Here is a 20,718-nt window from a genome sequence, read left to right on the forward strand (position 1 = left end):
CGAAAGATGAAATGAACTTCTTGGTTACTCTTAGTCAGTGCAGAAGAAATACTGCCAGCTGGCAGGAAAATGACAGTATTTTATTTTCTTTAACTACAAACATGTGAGTTGTGAAAAGCAACGGGAATGTGTCCCTGTGCAGCTGTTAAACAAAGGGCTGGTGGGTCAAACGTACTCAGGGACGTGCTTCAGATTGTGATGATGTAAACAAAATCTCCGCTAAAAATTGAAGGGATTTCTTCGCAAACCCTCTTGAATGTGGCAGGAAATCTTTGTGTTTTACTCGTGTGCAACTACAACAAGTAAACAAATAAGTACCTAAGTCAATGTCCAAGAAAACCATCTTCACGTGTGGAATTTTTCTTTAACTGGCTGTTGGGAGAATTCATTTATACACCCGTTGTATCCTTAGCAAAAATATTTTAAAATTAGAACACAGATTTGTTGGAGAACTTGACAATCCTTGACAATCATTATTAAATGAGCATTATACAAATGTGCGTTGATATTTTTAATATGTACCTTAATTGTAATATATATATACATAATTGCTTTGATATGGATGTTCATTTGAAGGAATTGAGGAAACTATGAAGGATCGCAGAACAACCAAAGATACATTTGGGCATCTGCTATTGGTAAAGATGAAAGAGTACCTTAAGTGTGAAGCTTTCATACACACGAGAGAAAAAAACAGTTTTAATGCACTTCATTAAACTGATGGTATGCTTATCAATCGTGCATAAAGTGTACATAGCAGAGGATGGTTTCGATCCATCGACCTCTGGGTTATGGGCCCAGCACGCTTCCGCTGCGCCACTCTGCTGACAGCTGCTATAATGTGATTCAACACAACTGCTCTATCTTTGCTTTCTAAAAGTGCGCCCGAGATGAAAAGTCTAAACGGTAAACGCAGACGTCACTTTGAGCACTTGGTCTTTTATAGCACAAATCATCACCCGCTGCTCTACATGGGCGTGTCTTCAATATCGTTGAGAACCAAACCTTCTGCTTTCCGAGGCAACTGATTCTTTCGTCGTTAATTCCCAAATCTTCAATGAGAATCAGTGAAACGAAAATCAAACACATGTACACACTCGCGTCCTAACCTGAAAGAAAAATCTACACCCACTTTATAATACTGAAAATGATTCAGGAAGTACAGCAAAGTTCTAAAACCAGCGAATGCATCTGCATACAGTACATAAAATGTCAATTTTTCAAAAGTAAAATCTTCAGCTTTGAAAGATTACCATCCATATATTTTCGTTTTTCTCTTTTTTTACATAACACGCTTTCGAGAAACAAACTGTCTTTTAATTAAGGTTTCATTAGAAAATGTGTATCTTGGTTTGCCAAGTTAAAATCGGCACATCCCAGTGGGCAAAAGATGTAGAATATACGACTATTGAACGCATACCAGACGTGTAACTGTGCTCCGTAACTGGTCTAGAATGAAATTGATTATATGTTTATTATACATAAATGGTTGTAGTTCTATTATACGGATAAATTTAGAAGACTACTATACATATATAGTTAAAGGTCTATTATACATCAAAGAAAGATTTTTATAGGTGTAGAAACTAGTAAATAAAGCCAATGATTTATTTTAGAAATTTATTCTTAAAATATACAACTATTCACACCTGAAAAATATGTAGTTCAAATTATACATTATATACAATATTGTAATCAACAAATGTCTAACCATCATAAAAAACACAACTAGTAAACTTCAGTTACAAATTCTAGTAACATGGCAATATATATATATAGTAATGCAAACACAAACTAATTACATGAACACGCTAATATTTAACTCAAAACCACATTTCGAAACTTCTTTATTTCCACGAAAATATTATTAATGTAGCACAAACGCTACTTTCTAATAAAGACAGAAAGAAACTATTTGTTTTGTGTCTCATGGTGATCCTCCTCTCGATACTAATGACATGTTTAATATGATCCCTCGAGAAAAAAAAGGAGTCAATTTCCGCCTGGAATGATTGATGCCCCATCAAACATTTTGTAATATCCCTGGAAGTTTATACAGTAGAATCCTGGTTCGTGGCTTAAATTCAAGGTAAACAAGACTAAGGAAACGAGTTGGAAACTTGATGTCGAAGTGGGATTTAAATCACCCGGAACATTTCACTACATTGGGCAGTATGTGCTAGGGGGCATTGCTTGACATCCCTTCGATAGCTCAGTTGGCAGAGCGGAGGACTGTAGTGGAGTCAGTAGGGAATCCTAAGGTCGCTGGTTCGATTCCGGCTCGAAGGAAGGTGCTTTTTGTGTACTTTAATCAAAGAGTTAAAAAAGCGAATCTGTTTCATTCAGACATTTATCAAAAGTTCAATAAACGACGAAGTAGAGGTTCCTGTTCCGAATTCAGCCCACGTCTGATTGTCTTGTTTTGGCCAAGATCCGATCTTTGAATTAAGGGACTACTCTGTCTGCTTTGTAATTCAAAACTACATACAAATGTCAAGTTTTTTGTAGATATAAAGGTGTTCTCTGTTTTCAAAGGATAGGTACTTAATTGGCATAATGATTTGGTATTGATTTTGTATCGTTGTATTATGAAGTTTGTGCTTTCTGTGTTTTTATCGTATTGTGAACTTATTTTTTAAACAAATGCTTACAAAGGCAAACAGGGCACACATCTGTTTATACCAGTGGTGAATTGTACATTTGTACAAGCTACTGTGCACTTCTGGGAGTATAACAGGTTCGATATAAAGTGGCAAAAATATAAAAGGGGAATATACCCCAGACTGCGTATAAGCTCTCGTTGTGACTGTTGTTTTATTTTTAGATAAAAATGGCGTACTGTGCACGAAATGTTGCAGAAACACAATTTGATATTTTAATAATTATTATTTTAATAATTTGATCAAATTGAGGCCCAGGATCCAAATCTTCAGTTCTGATTTTTTTAAGTGATATCTTTCCTTCCTGTCGTGGAAGTCACACGATGTGAGCAATTGTTTTTTTTTACGTTGCGATCCAAAGATCCTCAGGCGCACTGTAACCAAACCAGGATGGATTCTGCTCGGAGCCGGACTGAGCTCATTCTCACTCCCTGTGCTAAAAACAGAATTAGCTCTTCCCCGAACATCGTCTACAGCTGCTGGATGGTGCTCTGCGTCTTACTGCTCCGGCAATTACTTTGACGAAAGACAGATCACTTGTGCGCTTTTAACCTTCTCGCAGCTACAGCTATAGCCCTGAAAAAAGCATTAGCTTTATCAGTTTTTACATTAATCTATTTTGAATCAAAGTTTGATATTTTTTTTTTTGCATTTTACATTACAATTATAATAATAATAATTATTATTATTATTACGCACACTTATATAGCGCTGTTCTGGATACTCCACTCAATGCGCTTTACAGGTAATGGGGACTCCCCTCCACCACCACCATTCTCCTGAATGATCACAGAGAGTCAGGACCTCGGTTTTACGTCTCAGCCGAAGGACGGCACCTGTTTACAGTTTAGTGTCCCCTTCATTGTACTGGGGTATTAGGACCCGCATGGACCGCAGGGTGTGCGTCAAGCGACAGAAACCAGACGTGTGTCGGGCTCGGCTGCGAGCAGGACAATGACATCACAGGGACAAAGTAGAGGAAATCAAAAGGGTTCTATAAAAGACCTGTGTAAGCTGTTGGTTTGCAGTCTGGACTCTAAATCCTCCGATCCGATTTTAAATCTCTCTAATACCTGAGCTGCCGCTTCTTCCGAGTATTTATTCGTATACTTATTATGTGTAAGTGTATAGATGAAACCTTTCATATATTGTTCAGTTTAAATCAAAATGCTTTACTAATACAAGAGAGAAGTATAGTATGAAGGATGTGACAAATCTATGATTTCTTGGAACAAAACGGTTTTTATTTGCATTCGAAATGAAGCGGAATTTTAGCGGGACACACAAACCCTTTGTCCTTTTTAGAGTTTTTAGAGTGAACAGACATAAATGTAGAAAACGTGTTTTTTAGCACTACAATAGCAGGGTCAGTGGCATAATGAATAACGCGTCAGGCCTCGCGTCAGAAAATTATAAGTTGGACTGCCGTCTGGCTTGTTGCGTTTATACCACTTACGTTGTTTTATATAAATGAACTCCACCTGAAAGCTATAGAAAACACTTTGGGTAAGTTGTCTGCAGCCTCATGCGAATTTCGACAACTTACCCAAAACACTGTACTGTCTGGAGATCAGCTCCAGCTCTGAACTCAATTGCAATGAAAAACCATGCGTAACAAAACTGGAGAACAGCTGAACTTGTGTTCAGTTCGGTGATGAGGGATCAGAACTGTCCTTGTTGTAATTAGCACAAACTGCACAGGCTCTGAATCAGACCATGTCAATTAGTCTGATCAATGTAGGACACGTTAATGTAGAATTATTAAAAGGTTTATTAGTTAGTTAGTTCAGGTTTACCCACCTGAACTAATGTAGAATTATTACTTGGTCTGTCTCTTGTTTGTATATAAATGAATGTCTCTGACAACTTAATGTTAGTTTTACGATGTAGGTCAGACGTTGACATATGCACGAGTATACTAAATGTCTCACTCCTGATTCAACTCATGTTCTATAGGAGATTGGCGATTCCTCCTGTTTCTCATACAACCATATCAGAACAGAAGCCCATTTCACCCAGCTCTGATTCAAGATCGACTTGCATCTTTATCCCTTTTTTGTTCGTGATCATTATTTTCTTTAGTTATGATCAATATTGAACTTTTTCTATGTGAAATGACAATAATCAAACATGCAGGCAGATTTTTGAAAAGTATTCGGAATTGACAGGGTGCCCCTTTGGAACAATCGTCAGAAATTGTGAGAAAATGAAAGTTATGTAAGTTATGTAAGCTCTCACACAAAGCATTGAAGATTGGAATCTGAGTGTAAAAAAGTTACCCGTCTCCCAATGATAGGCAGGGATACACACCATGACTCGAATAGACTCAGCGAACTTTAACACCTATGATATTACGAGTGCTTTGCACGTGTCGAATTTCAAGAAGGAACTACTACAACAGTTGTGGACATAATTCAATACCACCGGCAAAGTCCAATGCCGGCAACATCTGAGAAAATAATGTTCACTCATGGAATTTGGTCTTTGAATGGCTGGCGGGAAAATTCATTTATACTCCTGTTGCACCCTCAGCTGAAACATGTTAAAATAACAACTCAGATTTGTTGCAGAACCTGACAAGAATTATTGGGTTAGCACTGTATGTATTCTTGTATATTTACTTTAATTTTAATATAAATGTAAACATGCATGCTGTATAAGCTATTGTAATTTTAAAATATGTTAGCTGAGGATGCGAAGGGGGCAAGGAACTGTAAAAAAGGCTGTTATTTGAATAAAATTGGCGATCACAAGAAAACCACAATTTATGTGGTATTATCATCAATATCCTTCAAAATCTACATTCAAATGAAGGATTTGAAGAAACTATGAAAAAAGCAACAGTAATAGCAGAGGATTTTGATTTTTGCTCTTCAAGTCAGCAGATCACCGTAGAGTTACACCCCTACAAACAGCACAAAGGATGAATCCCACCACCTTCATTATTGCTGTGTTTGTGCCAGTGAAAGTAGCGTTTGTGTTATTGAAAGCATCTCGGAAGATGAAGGTGCAGTCACTTCCACATGTCATGATATCATTAGATCTGACGACAAGAGCTGAAGCCCCCCCTAGTCCAAGCCAGCAATGTGAAGATGGGTATGGAGGAAGGTAGCGTGGCTGAGTGGTCTAAGGTACTGGATTTAGGCTCCAGTCTCTCTGGGGGCGTGGGTTTGAATCCCACTGCTGCCAAATATTAATGTTTTAAGACCTGCAATACAATCAGTAAAAGCGCTTTTTGTTAGGCTGCGGGAGGTGTTTAGAGATAGACTTTCTAAAAGACAGGCTTAACATCAAGGCAGAAAAAATATTTTTTCTCAATAGAAATTCTCTTTGGCACGTTCAGCTTTATGTAGCGAACAACATCTGCCGAGATCACTTTTGAGGCAGTGCACATGATAGTGTACCGGCAAGTACATTTAATATTGGCTGTGGTGGTGAGCTGCTTTTGTCTGTGAAACTTTTAATTCTTCACGCCGAATCGTTGGCAGGGGTAAAGCTTATTAAATCTTTGAACATAGCGCTCCATCAGAAATACTTTGTTCGTGATCAAAAGAGATCAGAGGATTAACTTCATGGATTCACATAGCATACCTTACAGGAAAGATTTAAAAGGGGAATTGATTGTGCTTCCTGATGTTGTTCCTGTCGTTTCTTTGGATACAAAGGTGAATGTTCTTTGACGTTCTGCTAGAGTATCCACTGGGTGGGCTTTATCAATCAGCTCGGAGAGGTCATCAGTGCTCCGTCTCTGGAAAATAATCAGCACTGTCGTTTTTCCCTGTGCTGTCTTTTAAAACATATAAGATCACGAGTTTACAGATTTCTCCAAATAACAACTATACATTTTAACCCAGCGGTTACCATTCCTTCAATCCAATAGTTTTACTCCGGGTAAAAAGCAGCGAAATATATAGAGAGATTATATTCAAATATTTAAACGTTCTTATTGGATTACCTGTATGGAGATATCGCTCAGAATTCCTAATATGATTTTGAGTTCAGTTTTGCTTTACTACTTTCAGAGTCTTTTATTGACCTTGCTGAAGCAGAGAAGTGACATAATCACAAATGCGACTTACCTGTGCTGCTGTTTTTGGTTAATAATGATTATTGCAAGGAAAAAAAACAGCTCCTTGCATTAAGAGCAAGAGCAACCAACACGCTCGCTTGTTGAGTTGGGTTTTTTTTCCGTGGTGCTCTTCCTCAGATGTAAAGTTATTTGGCGAGCAAGGACCTCTGAGAAGGAGCCTGAATCCATCAAGAACTCAGAAATTCTAATATCGCACTACTGTCTTGTGTACAGAGATCTGCTTCTTCCTTTTTGAGTGTTTTGGTGTTTAAGAGCACGCTTCCTACCTCGAATGTTAGTTTCAGGAGATGTGCTACCGGATAAATGATTATCTTGAAAAGGTTTGGGGATGCACTGGCCGGGATTAAAACCCGGCTCAATTATTTGGAAGTCACCTGTACTACCAACACACTTCTAAGAAGCACCCGCACATTTTCGCAATCCTCTCTCTCACCTACAGTTATGAAGACACAGACGACCAATGAAAACTAATTTGATTCACCCAAGGCTTCACTCTTCTGTTGTGATGTTGTTTTAATTAGTGTTAGCTGTGATGAGGTATTGTTTCTGTCTCTTAAAGTTTAAGAGTCTGCTCCTTTCTTCCTGGTATAGAAAAAAACATGTTCCATCTTTGTTTACAAACACCACTGTAAATTATTTGTCCATCTCTAAAGCCTGTGTGTATTGACAAGGCAATTCAAAAGCACATATTAAATAAGAACACGATCCTTCTTGTTACCATTCCCGTGGTTGGAGCGTTGTTTCGCCCTTTAACGTTCTTCTACAATATTTACAGACAGGGCTTTATCACTGGAGTTGTGTGCATCGGTCCATGAACATCAACTGTACTGCTGTTTTTCTATGCGTAATTTAATCGCAAGCACTTAAAAGATGCAAAAAGATTTCAAGGAAAACATAATTGAAAGACAGTCGAGTAAGGAGGTAGAAAAACGCTCTCCCCCATTGAAGAATCAACCACCGTCGCCCATGTGACTGGATATAAAAATAAATTATTCATTTCAATTATTCATGAAGGGTGGATTGTGGTCAGTGAACATATGCACATCTTTAAGTCAGTTCCACCATCTGTGCCATAGGGGATGTAGTTCAATGGTTTTCATGTATGAAGTTCCGAGTTCAATCCCTGGCATCACCAGATGTCTTACATTATTGTGCTCACATCGCAATCTTCTGTTGAGTGAGAACTCTTTGCTCGTGTTCATAGAGAGACAGGTTTACACAATTAAACTCAGTCACACACGAAGTGCTACAGTGTTGCTCTGCTGTTTTAAATGTACCTCCAAAGCATTTTGTTCTGTTAACTACCAAATGATTTGAACTAATTTTACATCATATTCAGGAAATCCAGAGAAGGTCATCAGACTTTTAGTGGCTGTTGAAGAAAACACCTGTTGAATCTCACCAGGGATTTCTTGAGAGATCATTCAGCAAGCGAGTTAACAGGGGTTAACGTAGAGAGTGGCGGAGGTGGGATGTCAGGGCTTGACGTCACTGCTTTATGCAAAGAATGGAGGGGTGGTCGTCAGGGCTATATGACTGTGCTTCACGCAGAGAGTGGTGGGGGTGTGATGTCAGGGCCATACGACAGTGCTTTACACAGAGAGTGGCGGAGGTGGGATGTCAGGGCCTGACAACACAGCTTAACGCAGAGAGTGGATGGGTGGGTGTCAGGGCCATATGACACTTCTTTACGTAGAGAATGGCGGGGGTGGGATGTCAGGGCTTGACGACACTGCTTTATTCAAAGAGTGGAGGGGTGGGTGTCAGGGCTATATGACAGTGCTTTCCGCAGAGAGTGGTGGGGGTGGGATGTCAGGGCCATATGACACTGCTTTACACAGAGAATGGAGGAGGTGGGATGTCAGGGCCTGAAAACACAGCTTAACGCAGAGAGTGGAGGGGTGGTGTCAGGGCCATACGACACTTCTTTACACAGAGAGTGGTGGGGGTGGGATGTCAGGGCCATATGACACTGCTTTATACAGAGAGTGGCGGGGGTGGGATGTCAGGGCCTGAAGATACTGCTTTACGCAGAGAGTGGCGGAGGTGGGATGTCAGGGCCTGACAACACAGCTTAACGCAGAGAGTGGAGGGGTGGGCGTCAGGGCCATACGACACTTCTTTATGCAGAGAGTGGTGGGGGTGGGATGTCATGGTTATACGACAGTGCTTTCCATTGAGAGTGGTGGGGGTGGGATGTTATGGCCATAAGACACTGCTTTATGCAGAGAGTTGAGGGATTGATGTCAGGGCCATACGACAGTGCTCCACTCAGGCCTCTGCTTGAATTTGTACTCCTCCTCTCTCCCTACCTCTACCTCTATGATATTTGCACTTTCTGGAGAGGCGATTTTCTCCACTTCAGTAGCCCGATTGCGTGGAGAGGGCTGTAGAATGTGGCACCGCCTTTCCTGCTCCGTCCATGACAGGCGTGCTGGTCTCTGGAGAGAGAGCACGGTCCATCAGCGCACTCCAATAAAGGCACTGGAAGCAGCTGAAACGCATTGGCGAAGCTCAGCACTGGGCCGCTGGGCACATCTTACCACTGTTTCCGTAGTGTAGTGGTTATCATGTTCGCCTCGCATGCGAAAGGCCCTCGGTTCGAAACCGGGCGGAAACAGACTGGCTTCTTTTGTCGCATACAAATGGGTTGTACAACTTTTAACTAGCAAATGGAAGAGGGCTGAAGTAAGAGACAAGATGTAAATAGGGTTAACTTAAGTCAGTTCTGCCTGAAAATTAGACTTATAAGCAACAGGGGTTTATGGCAGGAAAGGGGGTTAACTGATAAGGATTCCAGATGCGAGGGGGCATAATCTTAAACTGACCATTTGGCCAGGGTCTCTTAACTGGCCAAATACCACGACCCCCCCCTTACCATAACACCGAATGACGTCTGAAGCAGCAAGGAAGGACTATATAACCTAAAAGTTTGTACCGGCACATCGAACAATACTTCGGTTTTGTTGTTTCTTGTGGGAAACAAGACTTCGGCTTTATTGTTCCTTATGTCCGTCATGGCAGTGAACAGGTCCTGGTTACAGGATCTCTAAAAAAGGAAATAAAGACTGAAATCAGATCCGACCCACCATGCTGCCACGGTGACGGTGCACTGCCCAGTGAAAGTGGCAGCCTGTCCCTGGACTGTGGGAAACTGGAGCACCTGGAGGAAACCCCCACAGACCAGGGAGAGAACATGCAAACTCCACACAGACAGCACCCACACCCCAGGTCCAGCACTGTGAAGCATGCCCGGCGATGCGGAAGGGCTTTTACAAATGAGTGTGTAACTCACACTGGTGCCCAGGATGGCCTGCTACCGGAACGCAACCTAATTTTCTTAATGCAGTTTGTTCGAAGCGGTTTGCAGGAGCTGGAGGTGAGGACTGAGCTGGGGTCCAGTGTGCAAGAGTGACTACTGATGTCGTGTGTGTGTGTGTGTGTGTGTGTGTGTGTGTGTGTGTGTGTGTGTGTGTGTGTCTGGATCATTGTGAGCGCCGTCAGGTTTGTGTATTTGTTTAAACAAGAGGATGTGTCTGTGCGGGTCTGACTCTGTGTGAGGGTGCAGCTCTAACTGTTCGCGCGCGGGCGTGTCTATCTCTCTACAATGCATGAGGGGCTAAATCTGCCTCTGAGAAACTGACTTTTCAGAAGAAAAATCTATGAAAAGGCACGGCCTGGCCCTCTTCTCTTGCTCCCGACGTATAACACACTGGGGGATGAAGCTGGTGTCTTCAGCTGTAACCCTAGCTATTTATGCAAACAGCTCTTTTATGAAAAGCAGCTCTAGGCCTAGACAAGAGGAACAGATAAAACAAATCTTAGATTTATGGCTTATTCAAAGCAGACTGAGCGCTGCTATACTGTATGTAGGAGCCAGAGATGAAGAATGAGCTATTTAAGGAAATCAGGAGTGTGAGAGAGGGAGTGTGTGTTTTTCCTCCCAATAGAGAAGGCTTGTGGTTCTTTCTGCTTTTCTGCACAGGCTGCCAACATAAGTACGTGTTGGGTTCTTGGTTTGAATGCTCGAGTTGTCAGGCTGGCGTTTTTTGTTCCTATTGGAGCCCATAATTGTGAACAAGGCGCTTGAGGACGTCTCTGTGCAGGTGTGCGTTTGTAATGACGTGTGTGCGCATCTCTGTAGCGGATGTTTCAGTAAAAAAACGCATTTAAAACATTCAACCTTTTCATGTTCCTAATATTCTTTCATTCTTCACAATAATAACTAAGGTTGCTGCTGGAAGAGGTGTTAGTGGGGCCAGCAGGGGGAACTCTCACCCTGTGGCCCATGTGGGTCCTAATGCCCCAGTATAGTGACGGGGACACTGGAAAAACTGTAAACAGGTGCCGTCCTTCAGATGAGACGTAAAACCGAGGTCCTGACTCTCTGTGGTCATTAAAAATCCCGGGGTGTTTCTCGAAAAGAGTAGGGGTTTTACCCCAGTGTCCTGGCCAAATTTCCCATTGACCCTTACCAATCATGGCCTCCTAATAACCCCCATTTATGAATTGGCTTCATTACTCTGCTCTCCTCCCCACTCATAGCTGGTGTGTGGGGAGCGTTCTGGTGCACTATGGCTGCCGTCCCATCATCCAGGTGGATGCTGCACATTTGTGGTGGTGGAGGGGAGTCCCCATGTCCTGCAAAGCGCTTTGAGTGGAGTGTCCAGAAAAGCACTATATAAGTGTAAGCAATTATTATTCATTATAATGTAATAAGTCCATTATTTCTCACCCCTCCATTGCAAGGCATACACAACACAAACACCAGGAACAATTATCTCAGAAGTGAATTGCAAATGTATTGAGTTGTGATGCAACTGTAACTTGAACCTAACATGACTGTGGCGTGCATTTTTGAAATTGCATTTTCACAGCTGAAATACAAAATGAAGCTGATCGCAGTCCAAACTCAAGGTATTGTTGTAAAACTAAATATTCAACATGTTTCTACCTGTCCCTTTTCAGCTCACTCAGAAGTCCACAGCCTGCAGCCTGGTGCCTCTCTGTCTCCCCCCTCCACACTGCTGGTCCAGTGGAGGTGCTGTTTGATCCTGCACGATCTGTCCGGAATCGTATAGTCTTACTGAGCAGCGCAGGGCTCCCTGGCCCCAGGTACGAACAGTGAGTGTCAGTGCAGAACAGCTCTCTGACACTCCGCTCCCTCACTCCAGCTGATCAGGGCAACTACACAGTGAGGGACCTTAATGGAAGCAGTATCAGCACTGTGATCGTCACTGTGGGTGGTGAGCAGGTCTACAGTAGGATCACTAGAGGGCTCTATATTCTTGACAGAGTGTGTTCTTATATCATCCTCTGTCCTGATTGTCTTTCAGCTCACAGAGACAATGTCACCCTGCAGCCTGAAGCCTCTCTGTCTGTCCCTCTGTTCACTGGAGAGCCAGTGGAGGTGCTGTTTGATCCTGCAGGAGGTGGAAACTGGACCTCAGTGTGTTCTGTCCAGAACAGCACAGCCAGCTGTGTCCCCCAGTACAGTTTTTTTTTATTTTTGATGATTAGCCATATGTTGATTACAATATTGTACATAATGTATAATTTGAACTCGATATTTTTCAGGAGTGAATGATTGTATATTTTCAGAATAAATTTCGAAACCAAATTATTGTCCCTCGATCTCTGTCTCTCTCTTGTCCTGCTGTCTGTCTGTCCCTGCCTCTCTGTCTCTCTCTCTTTCAGCCCCGTCTGTCAGTCTGTCTGTCCTTCTCTCTCCTTCCTCTCTCTCTCTCCTTCCGCTCTCTCTCTCGGTTTGTTTGTCCCTCAATCTCAATCTTTCTCTTTGCCTGCTGTCTTTCTGTGCCTTCATCTTTGTGTCTCTCTCTCCTTCCTTTCTGTCTGTCTCTCTGTCTGTCCTGCGTTGTCCCAGCTGGGCCTGTCTCCCCGGCTCTCTGCCTTCAGCTCTGTTCGCCGATGTCCCACCAGCCCGTCTCTCTCTCAGCCTGTCTCTTGACTTGCAGGAGGAAGAGGAGGTGGAGACAGCTCCTCCGGCAGGAGAGAGGAAGAAGGTCAGTGCTGGTCCCACCCTGCCTCCTGTCCTGTCTGTGGTGGAGTTTCGCCATCTTGTCTGTCTTGTCAGCCCTGTCTGTCACTGTCTCTCTCCTCCTCCTCTCTGTGCTGTGGTGTCCAGTCAGTGTGTCTCTCTCCTCCTCTTCTCTGTCCTATGGTGTACAGTGGGTCAGTATTAGTGGGCTACACCCAGGCTCACTCACTGCGAGTGTGATCTCAGCAGAGTCTCTGTACTCTTGGGACACTTGACTCACCTGTCTCTCTCTTTCTCTCCCTGTGCTGTCCCTCTCCTGCCCCCTCTCTCCCTACTCGGACTCCAGCTGGAGGAGGTCCAATCACCACCTCCTGTGAGACAGAAGAAAAAGAAAGTGGGTAATGCTCTGATTCTCTCTTTACTCCTGTCCAGTGTCCAGTCAGTGTGTGTGTATGAACCCCTCTCTCTCTCAGTGCAGTGTTCATGTACTGGAGTGTCCAGTCAGTGTGTGTGTATGAACCCCTCTCTCTCTCAGTGCAGTGTTCATGTCCTGGAGTGTCCAGTCCGACTCTTAACGTGACTCTCCTGTCTCTGCTTCAGAAGTGCTGGTGCGTCTTTTTAAAGTCCCTGAGCTGCATGTCGGTGGAGACAGATGATAAGGACGAGCCGATGGAGGCGGCGGAGACCGTGTGTCAGGAGAGGAAGAGCGAGGGAGAGGAGGAGCAGGCTGCCGGGAAGAACAAGAAGAAGAAGAGGAGGTGCAGGTGAGCAGACAGGGGGACGCCGCCCGGTCGTGTCTGTGATTCAAGAAGGAGTCTCCTCTTGCTGTTTGATGTCATGGTGATGTCCGTGTCTGTGTCCCTCACACCTGCAATAACAATATTCTTTCCAGGTTCCTTTCCTGGTTCTGTGCCAGCTAAGATCGGAGTCGCCTTCCCCACCAAGGACTGGACTGGACTGGACTGGACTGGAGCTGAGGGACACCAAACTGGACTGGACTGGAGCCAAGGGACCCCAGACTGTGCTGGACCGAAGCTGAGGGACCCCAGACTGCACTGGACCGGAGCTGAGAGACACCAGACTGGACTGGACTGGAGCTGAGGGACCCCAGTCTGTGCTGGACCGAAGCTGAGGGACCCCAGTCTGTGCTGGGCCAAAGCTGAGGGACCCCAGTCTGTGCTGGACCGAAGCTGAGGGACTCCAGACTGTGCTGGACCAAAGCTGAGGGGCCCCAGACTGGACTGGACTGGAGCTGAGGGGCCCCAGGCTGTGCTGGACCGAAGCTGAGGGACCCCAGACTGGACTGGACCAAAGCTAAGGGACCCCAGACTGTGCTGGACTGAAGCTGAGGGACCCCAGTCTGGACCGAAGCTGAGAGACCCCAGTCTGTGCTGGACCGAAGCTGAGGGACCCCAGTCTGGACTGCACTGGAGCTGAGGGACCCCAGTCTGGACCGAAGCTGAGGGACCCCAGTCTGTGCTGGGCCGAAGCTGAGGGACACCAGTCTGGACTGAAGCTGAGGGACCCCAGACTGTGCTGGACCGAAGCTGAGGGACCCCAGTCTGTGCTGGACCGAAGCTGAGGGACCCCAGACTGTGCTGGACCGAAGCTGAGGGACCCCAGACTGGGCTGCACTGGAGCTGAGGGACACCAGACTGGACTGGACTGCACTGGAGCTGAGGGGCCCCATACTGGACTGGACCAGAGCTGAGGGGCCCCAGACTGGACTGGACCGGAGCTGAGGGACCCCAGATCCCAGTCTGGACTGAAGCTGAGGGACCCCAGTCTGGACTGAAGCTGAGGGACCCCAGACCCCAGTCTGGACTGAAGCTGAGGGACCCCAGACTGGACTGTGGAAAACTTTCACATTATCTCCACCTGAGTCCTCAGATCGTCTGCATGACCTTGTATTATTAAGTATTATTTTAAGGTCCTGTGATGATCGTAAGATGGGGGGGGGGGGTGTGTCCCTTGACATTAATCTGTATTGTAATTTTTGTTCTTTTGTTAAGCATCATTAAAATGTTTTTTAAAAAAAGCTTTTGGTTTTTTCCCTCCCCCCCCGAAACGAACGAACAGAGTCTGTCTTTCTCTTTCATCCCGGAGAGTTTGTGGTTGATGGATTGAGGCCGAGAGCCCTCGTTGTCGGCGTGCCACCAGTTAGCGGGGCTAAAGCAGGGGGGGCATCGTGTCCAATACTCCTTGAAACGAGACAGATTTCAAGCCACCTCCGTCTGAAGAGAAGGAAGTTGACCACGAACTCCAGGGTGTCCTAGGAAGCTCTTTAGCCATCGTTTGCCCAGCAGCCATCTCACCCTGCAGCTCCCAGCTAGCAGCCCCCTCCCCACTGGAGCCCAGCAGGTAGAAGCCTGGTCAGTACCTGGAGGGGAGACTCCTGGGAAAAACTGAGGTTGCTGCTGGGAGAGGTGTGAGTGGGGCCAGCAGGGGGCGCTTTCACCCTGCGGTCTGTGTGGGTCCTGATGCCCCAGTATAGTGACGGGGGACACTGGACTGTAAACAGGCGCCGTCCTTCGGATAAGACGTCAAACCGAGGTCCTGATTCTCTGTGCTCATTAACAATCCCGGGGTGTTTCTGGAGAGGAGTAGGGGTGTTACCCCAGTGTCCTGGCCTGATTCCCCCCCTGGTCTTGACCCATCATGGCCTCCTTATCACCCCCCCTCTCTGAACTGGCTCCATCCCTCTGCTCTCCTCCCCACTGAGAGCTGCTGTGTGCTGAGCGGACTGGAGCATCATCCACGTGGGGGCTGCACACTGGGGGGGCTGGAGGGGATCCCCCTGACCTGGGAAGAGCTCTGAGTGGAGAGTCCGGACGGATTAATTATTATTATTATTATTCGTGCTGCACTGGGCTTCAGTCCTGGTAGTGAGAGGGGGATCTGTGATCAGTACAGATACTTATGACTGTATAATAATACACGATAGAAATGGAAAACAGGGTAGCGCTGTAGTCTCTTCGAAACGTTTTGAACTGCCAGAAGAAGTTTTCACAACCCGGACTCGTGAAGGTACAGGTCTTCTCCCTTCGTCCGGAGTAAGGTGAGAGGTTATCCCCTCGGGGCGCAGTATCCCCGATGCACCCCCCCACCACCACCCAAAATGACACACACTTCTGTGACGATTGGGAGACCCCGGTTCGATCAGCCCCTGCGGTGTAGGAAACGACCCGCTGGAGAGAACACGCAGACTCCACACAGAAGGGTCACCTCGGCATTTATTCCAACAGCAAAACACCAGAGAGAAACGGGTCTCCGAAAGATGAGCGCACACCGGGAAAAACACTACGGGGTCATTACAAATGGGAATAGGAGTTCTTTTTTTCTTTTCCGGACGTCAGTTGTATCGTGTCCTGGTGATTTCTCCTGTTTCGAACGGAGTTCAATGTCACGTTTCTACTTTATTAGAGAGAGGCACTGAACTTTGGGGAACGTGACATCCACCCAGTATTACTAGTAGGTTGATAAATATAAATGTTCTTTTTCCCCCCGTATGATACCTCGCGAAATATAACGATGGCCAACTCCTTAAGTCGAAATTTAAACCCTTCTCACGCTACAAGACAGTCCGTCAACATCGCCGCGGCCCGAAGCGCGACCTTCGGTATGACGTTGGCGGAAGGGGGTAGGGTAAGTACGTCACAGCCGGGGGAAGCCCCTATCACGTGAGAGGGGTGCTGCGGGCGACGAGCCCCCGGGGGCGAAGAGAAGTTGATTTGCGTGGGGTGTGGAAACACTACACGACCGGGCAAGCGAGCCGTTTTTTTTTTTGTTTTGTTTTTTCAGAACATCAGAACAACCGCAGAGATGACCATCGATCCACTCCGGACGTTTCCTTTTTTGTCCTTTTTGGCCTCCAAAATAAAAAAAAAAACTGGGATCCATCGTGGCGTTGCCAAATTAAAACGTCAACCACTTTTCGGGCTTTCGTGCTGTCCATGATGAAACCGTCATGGTTGTGTAAGGATACGTTACGTCACAGACCGGCGGCGCTCGGACGTGAGGAGTGTCGTTACGTTTTTGAAACGGGCACGTCAGACAAGATCTCTGACAAGATCTCTGAAAAACCCAAACCTGTAAGATTCAATTTCAATTCAGTTTTTTTTATATAGCGCCTTTCACAACAAGAATGCCCCAAGGCCCCGAACAAAGGAGTTGTTCCACACCCCCGCCACCCTCTGTGTACAGTAGAGCCCCCTGTACTGACTGGAGGAGCTCACCCAGCTGTGTCTGGAGAGAAGCCGGGGTATCGGCTTCAACCACAGGGCTGGGCGGCTTGTTCCCCACCCCCATCCCCTTCTGTGTACAGAAGAGCCTCCTGTCCTGACTCCAGTAGGAAAGGTCACCTGGAGGCAACGGCTTCTTTTAACAGATCACCTCGGGAATCGGGAACAACGGAGCTGTGTGCGGCCGTCTGTACGGAGGGGTTCAGCGCGGGGGGGCTCCGGGCTCGGGTCTGGACCCGGGGGGCTGTCTGTGTGGAGTCTGCATGTTCTCCCTGTGTTCTTCGGGTCCAAAGACAGGCTTTTGGGCTAATTGGCTTCTGGGAAAACTGGCCCTGGTGTGTGTGTGTCCTATGATGGAGTGCTGTCCTGTCCAGGGTGTGTGAGTGTGTGTGTCTGAGTGTCCTGTGAGGGACTGGTGTCCTATCCAGGTTGTGTGTGTGTGTCCTGTGATGGACTGGTGTCCTATCTAGGATGTGTGTATGTCCTGTGATGGACTGGTGTCCTGTCCAGGGTGTGTGAGTGAGTGTGTGTGTGTCCTGTGATGGACTGGTGTCCTGTCCAGGGTGTGTGAGTGAGTGTGTGTGTGTCCTGTGATGGACTGGTGTCCTGTCCAGGGTGTGTGAGTGTGTGTGTCTGTGTGTCCTGTGATGGACAGATGGTACCAAGCCTGGACACCCATGAGACACTGGCTTCCTCAGAAGACTCTCACGGAGGGCACACTGTCCCTAACCCGGGTCCAGAAGAAACTACACTGATCTATAATTCCTGCGCCTCGGAAGGGTTTATGACGTCTATGTCCGGCGCCCGCGCCCGTGGACTGGCGGTTTGGCGTCGCGCTCCGCAGCTCGAGCTTCGGTGCGAGGCAGGGCGGGAGGGAGCCGATGTGGCCTCGGCGCCATCTTTGCTGGTGAGTCAATTGTGACCGTTGCGGTACAATAAACCATCAATAAACCTTTTCCCACCCCGTCCAGTATTTCTGTCGCGGCCCACGTCCCTTACAATCGACAAACTATAAAAAAAACAGTAGCCCTTCGCAACATTACACGCCATTTTTTTTATTTTAAACGTCCGCTAGATACGCAGGTGGTTCGATACCTGTCTTATCCTCGCCGGCGTCTTTATACCGGCAAGTGAATTTTATTTGGGGTCCCTCAGAATTGTGACAGAAATGTCAGTGAACCACAATAAAAAACGAAACTTTTTTTTTAAAGGCGGTGAATGGATTTTTTGAGTAACCGTGTAGCGACTAACGTAAGGAAAAAAAGTTGTCTTTCCCTACGAAGACGTTTTGGTACAGGACTTTCTTTAAATATCAGTTGTGCATAGCGTTTTACAAAAAGTTGATGATGATCTTGGAGATAATTGCAAAGGAAAATTGAGATAACTACCAAAACATTACGTGTGAAACGACAGGACAGAACTTTGAACCCACAAAGAAACAAAGGTATGAAATATTGCCTCGTCATGGGGGGTTGATAATTGTAGTAAGTGTTCCTAATTTTCGTAAAGAAATGTATATTATGGGAGTCACACGTGAGATTTAGTGTATATACGTTTCATATTGTGCATATATACGGGGTTAAAAAGTGGAATGAGTATGATTATAAACTCGTGTGTCCTATAATCAGATAATTTTTGAACAAGCTTTGATTAGACAGGTGAAAAACAACATCAGATCCTTTATTTTAATATATTCTCACGTCTGAATATCAGCTTCTCCCCTCTGGCCAACATTTCAGGGCTCCCAGGTGTAGATCCCAAATTGAAACAAATATTAATTTGTTACCCAGTTAAACAGTTAATAGAAGTGAGTGACCAGGGTAAATAAAGGTGGGTCAGTGTAAACTGTTTATTCTGGACCAGACTTCGTCATGTGTGATATGTCATGACTTCTTATATTAAGTTTTATCTTTATATTTAGTTCTACATGTGTAATAGATGCGATGTGTGTCCATAAAAAGGTTTCTCCAGGGGAAAATCAAGTTCGTTTTAAAACCGTGTTTCCTTTTTAGGGTAGGTTTGCATTCCAAGTGTGGGGTTTTTGCCTTTTTGTATTTTTGCTGAGACAAGTTGCCTTTCTTATACGCAGAGGGATCTGCTCGTGAGATGTCCGCTTGGTCCATTTCTGAGCTCAGTATAAGGTGTAGAAAGCATGACTGTCATCATAACCCGCATCTCACCCAGGTGTGGAATAATGTTGTGACTATTGCTTCAGCAATAACATGCTGATTGCATGTTTCTAGATGGGAATAACAGAGATCTCAACTACTGAGGGGCCTTATTAATAAAGTCTCCACAGCCGAAGCGCTGTGTCTCTTTTCAGCTGGCGATAAACCTTTCCTCGATCCTTTGCGGACTTGTTAAACTGTTCATGATCAGAATAAAAAACGCTCACGCTAATACACAAGCACCCGTGTCTCGCCAAAGCTGACAAATAAACAGACGGACAAGCCGCACTGCACGTGTGAACAGGGGAATGAGCGAGCGCGCGGGGATAGGGCGCCTCCTGCGCTTAAAAGCTTACAGCACCTGGTATTCCCAGGCGGTCTCCCATCCAAGTACTAACCAGGTCCATCCCTGTTTAGCTTCCGAGATCAGACGAGATCAGGCGTGCTCAAGGGGGTGTGGCCGTAAGCGAGAGCAAGGCTCGCTGGCACCCTTCTTATTGAGAGGACAGCTCCGTCACCTCTTTTACGACGCTGCTTTTTTTGCCTTGCGTTTTTCTCTTCCCACGTTCTCTCTCTTCACTGCCTTCGTCCCCGCTCTATTTCACTTCAGCCTTTCACTCTTGCTTCCTTCCAATGAGGACGGAGCTGCGGGAGAAAGGGCGCTATAGAGGATCGCTGTGGAGAGCTGCTGCTGTGCTCTGACATCTGAGCTCTGTGGAAAACGATCTCAATACAATTCTGAAAAACGCGATTCCCCGAATGCCAGCCGAACAAGTCTCCACAGCCGAAGCGCTGTGTCTCTTTTCAGCTGGCGATAAACCTTTCCTCAATCCTTTGCGGACTCGTAAAACTGTTCCTGATCAGAATAAAAAACGCTCACGCTAATAAACAATCACCCGTGTCTCGCCAAAGCTGACAAATAAACAGACGGACAAGCCGCACTGCACGTGTGAACAGGGGAATGAGCGAGCGAGCGGGGATAGGGCGCCTCCTGCGCTTAAAAGCTTACAGCACCTGGTATTCCCAGGTGGTCACCCATCCAAGTACTAACCAGGCCCATCCCTGTTGAGCTTCCGAGATCAGACGAGATCAGGCGTGCTCAAGGGGGTGTGGCCGTAAACGAGAGCAAGGCTCGCTGGCACCCTTCTTATTGAGAGGACAGCTTCGTCACCTCTTTTACGACGCTGCTTTTTTTCCCTTGCGTTTTTCTCTTCTTCCCACGTTCTCTCTCTTCACTGCCTTCGTCCCCGCTCTATTTCACTTCAGCCTTTCACTCTTGCTTCCTTCCAATGAGGACGGAGCTGCGGGAGAAAGGGCGCTATAGAGGATCGCTGTGGAGAGCTGCTGCTGTGCTTTGACATCTGAGCTCTGTGGAAAACGATCTCAATACAATTCTGAAAAACGCGACTCTCCGAACGCCAGCCGAACAAGTCTCCACAGCCGAAGCGCTGTGTCTCTTTTCAGCTGGCGATAAACCTTTCCTCGATCCTTTGCGGACTTGTTAAACTGTTCCTGATCAGAATAAAAAACGCTCACGCTAATACACAAGCACCCGTGTCTC

General features: G+C 45.9%; 5 non-coding genes and 1 pseudogene across 5 annotated transcripts; 3 read left to right on the forward strand and 3 right to left on the reverse strand.

Moving 5' to 3' along the window:
* Positions 1-754: 754 nt before the first annotated feature.
* On the reverse strand, positions 755-826 carry trnam-cau (transfer RNA methionine (anticodon CAU)). Its single transcript has one exon. It is a non-coding gene; the product is annotated as a tRNA-Met (tRNA).
* Positions 827-2,201: 1,375 nt separating this feature from the next.
* trnay-gua (transfer RNA tyrosine (anticodon GUA)) lies at positions 2,202-2,289 on the forward strand. Its single transcript is given in 2 exon segments — positions 2,202-2,238; positions 2,254-2,289. It is a non-coding gene; the product is annotated as a tRNA-Tyr (tRNA).
* Positions 2,290-5,767: 3,478 nt separating this feature from the next.
* On the forward strand, positions 5,768-5,849 carry trnal-uag (transfer RNA leucine (anticodon UAG)). Its single transcript has one exon. It is a non-coding gene; the product is annotated as a tRNA-Leu (tRNA).
* A 3,448-nt stretch (positions 5,850-9,297) lies between these two features.
* Positions 9,298-9,370, forward strand: trnaa-cgc (transfer RNA alanine (anticodon CGC)). The gene has a single exon. It is a non-coding gene; the product is annotated as a tRNA-Ala (tRNA).
* Positions 9,371-19,506: 10,136 nt separating this feature from the next.
* Positions 19,507-19,625, reverse strand: LOC148667456 (5S ribosomal RNA). Its single transcript, XR_015938511.1, has one exon. It is a non-coding gene; the product is annotated as a 5S ribosomal RNA (ribosomal RNA).
* A 534-nt stretch (positions 19,626-20,159) lies between these two features.
* On the reverse strand, positions 20,160-20,278 carry LOC148667457 (5S ribosomal RNA; annotated as a pseudogene).
* Positions 20,279-20,718: the final 440 nt, after the last annotated feature.

This window comes from Lepisosteus platostomus, chromosome 5 (genome assembly GCF_059453375.1).
Source record: "Lepisosteus platostomus isolate fLepPlt1 chromosome 5, fLepPlt1.hap1, whole genome shotgun sequence".
Taxonomy (NCBI): Eukaryota; Metazoa; Chordata; class Actinopteri; order Semionotiformes; family Lepisosteidae; genus Lepisosteus; species Lepisosteus platostomus.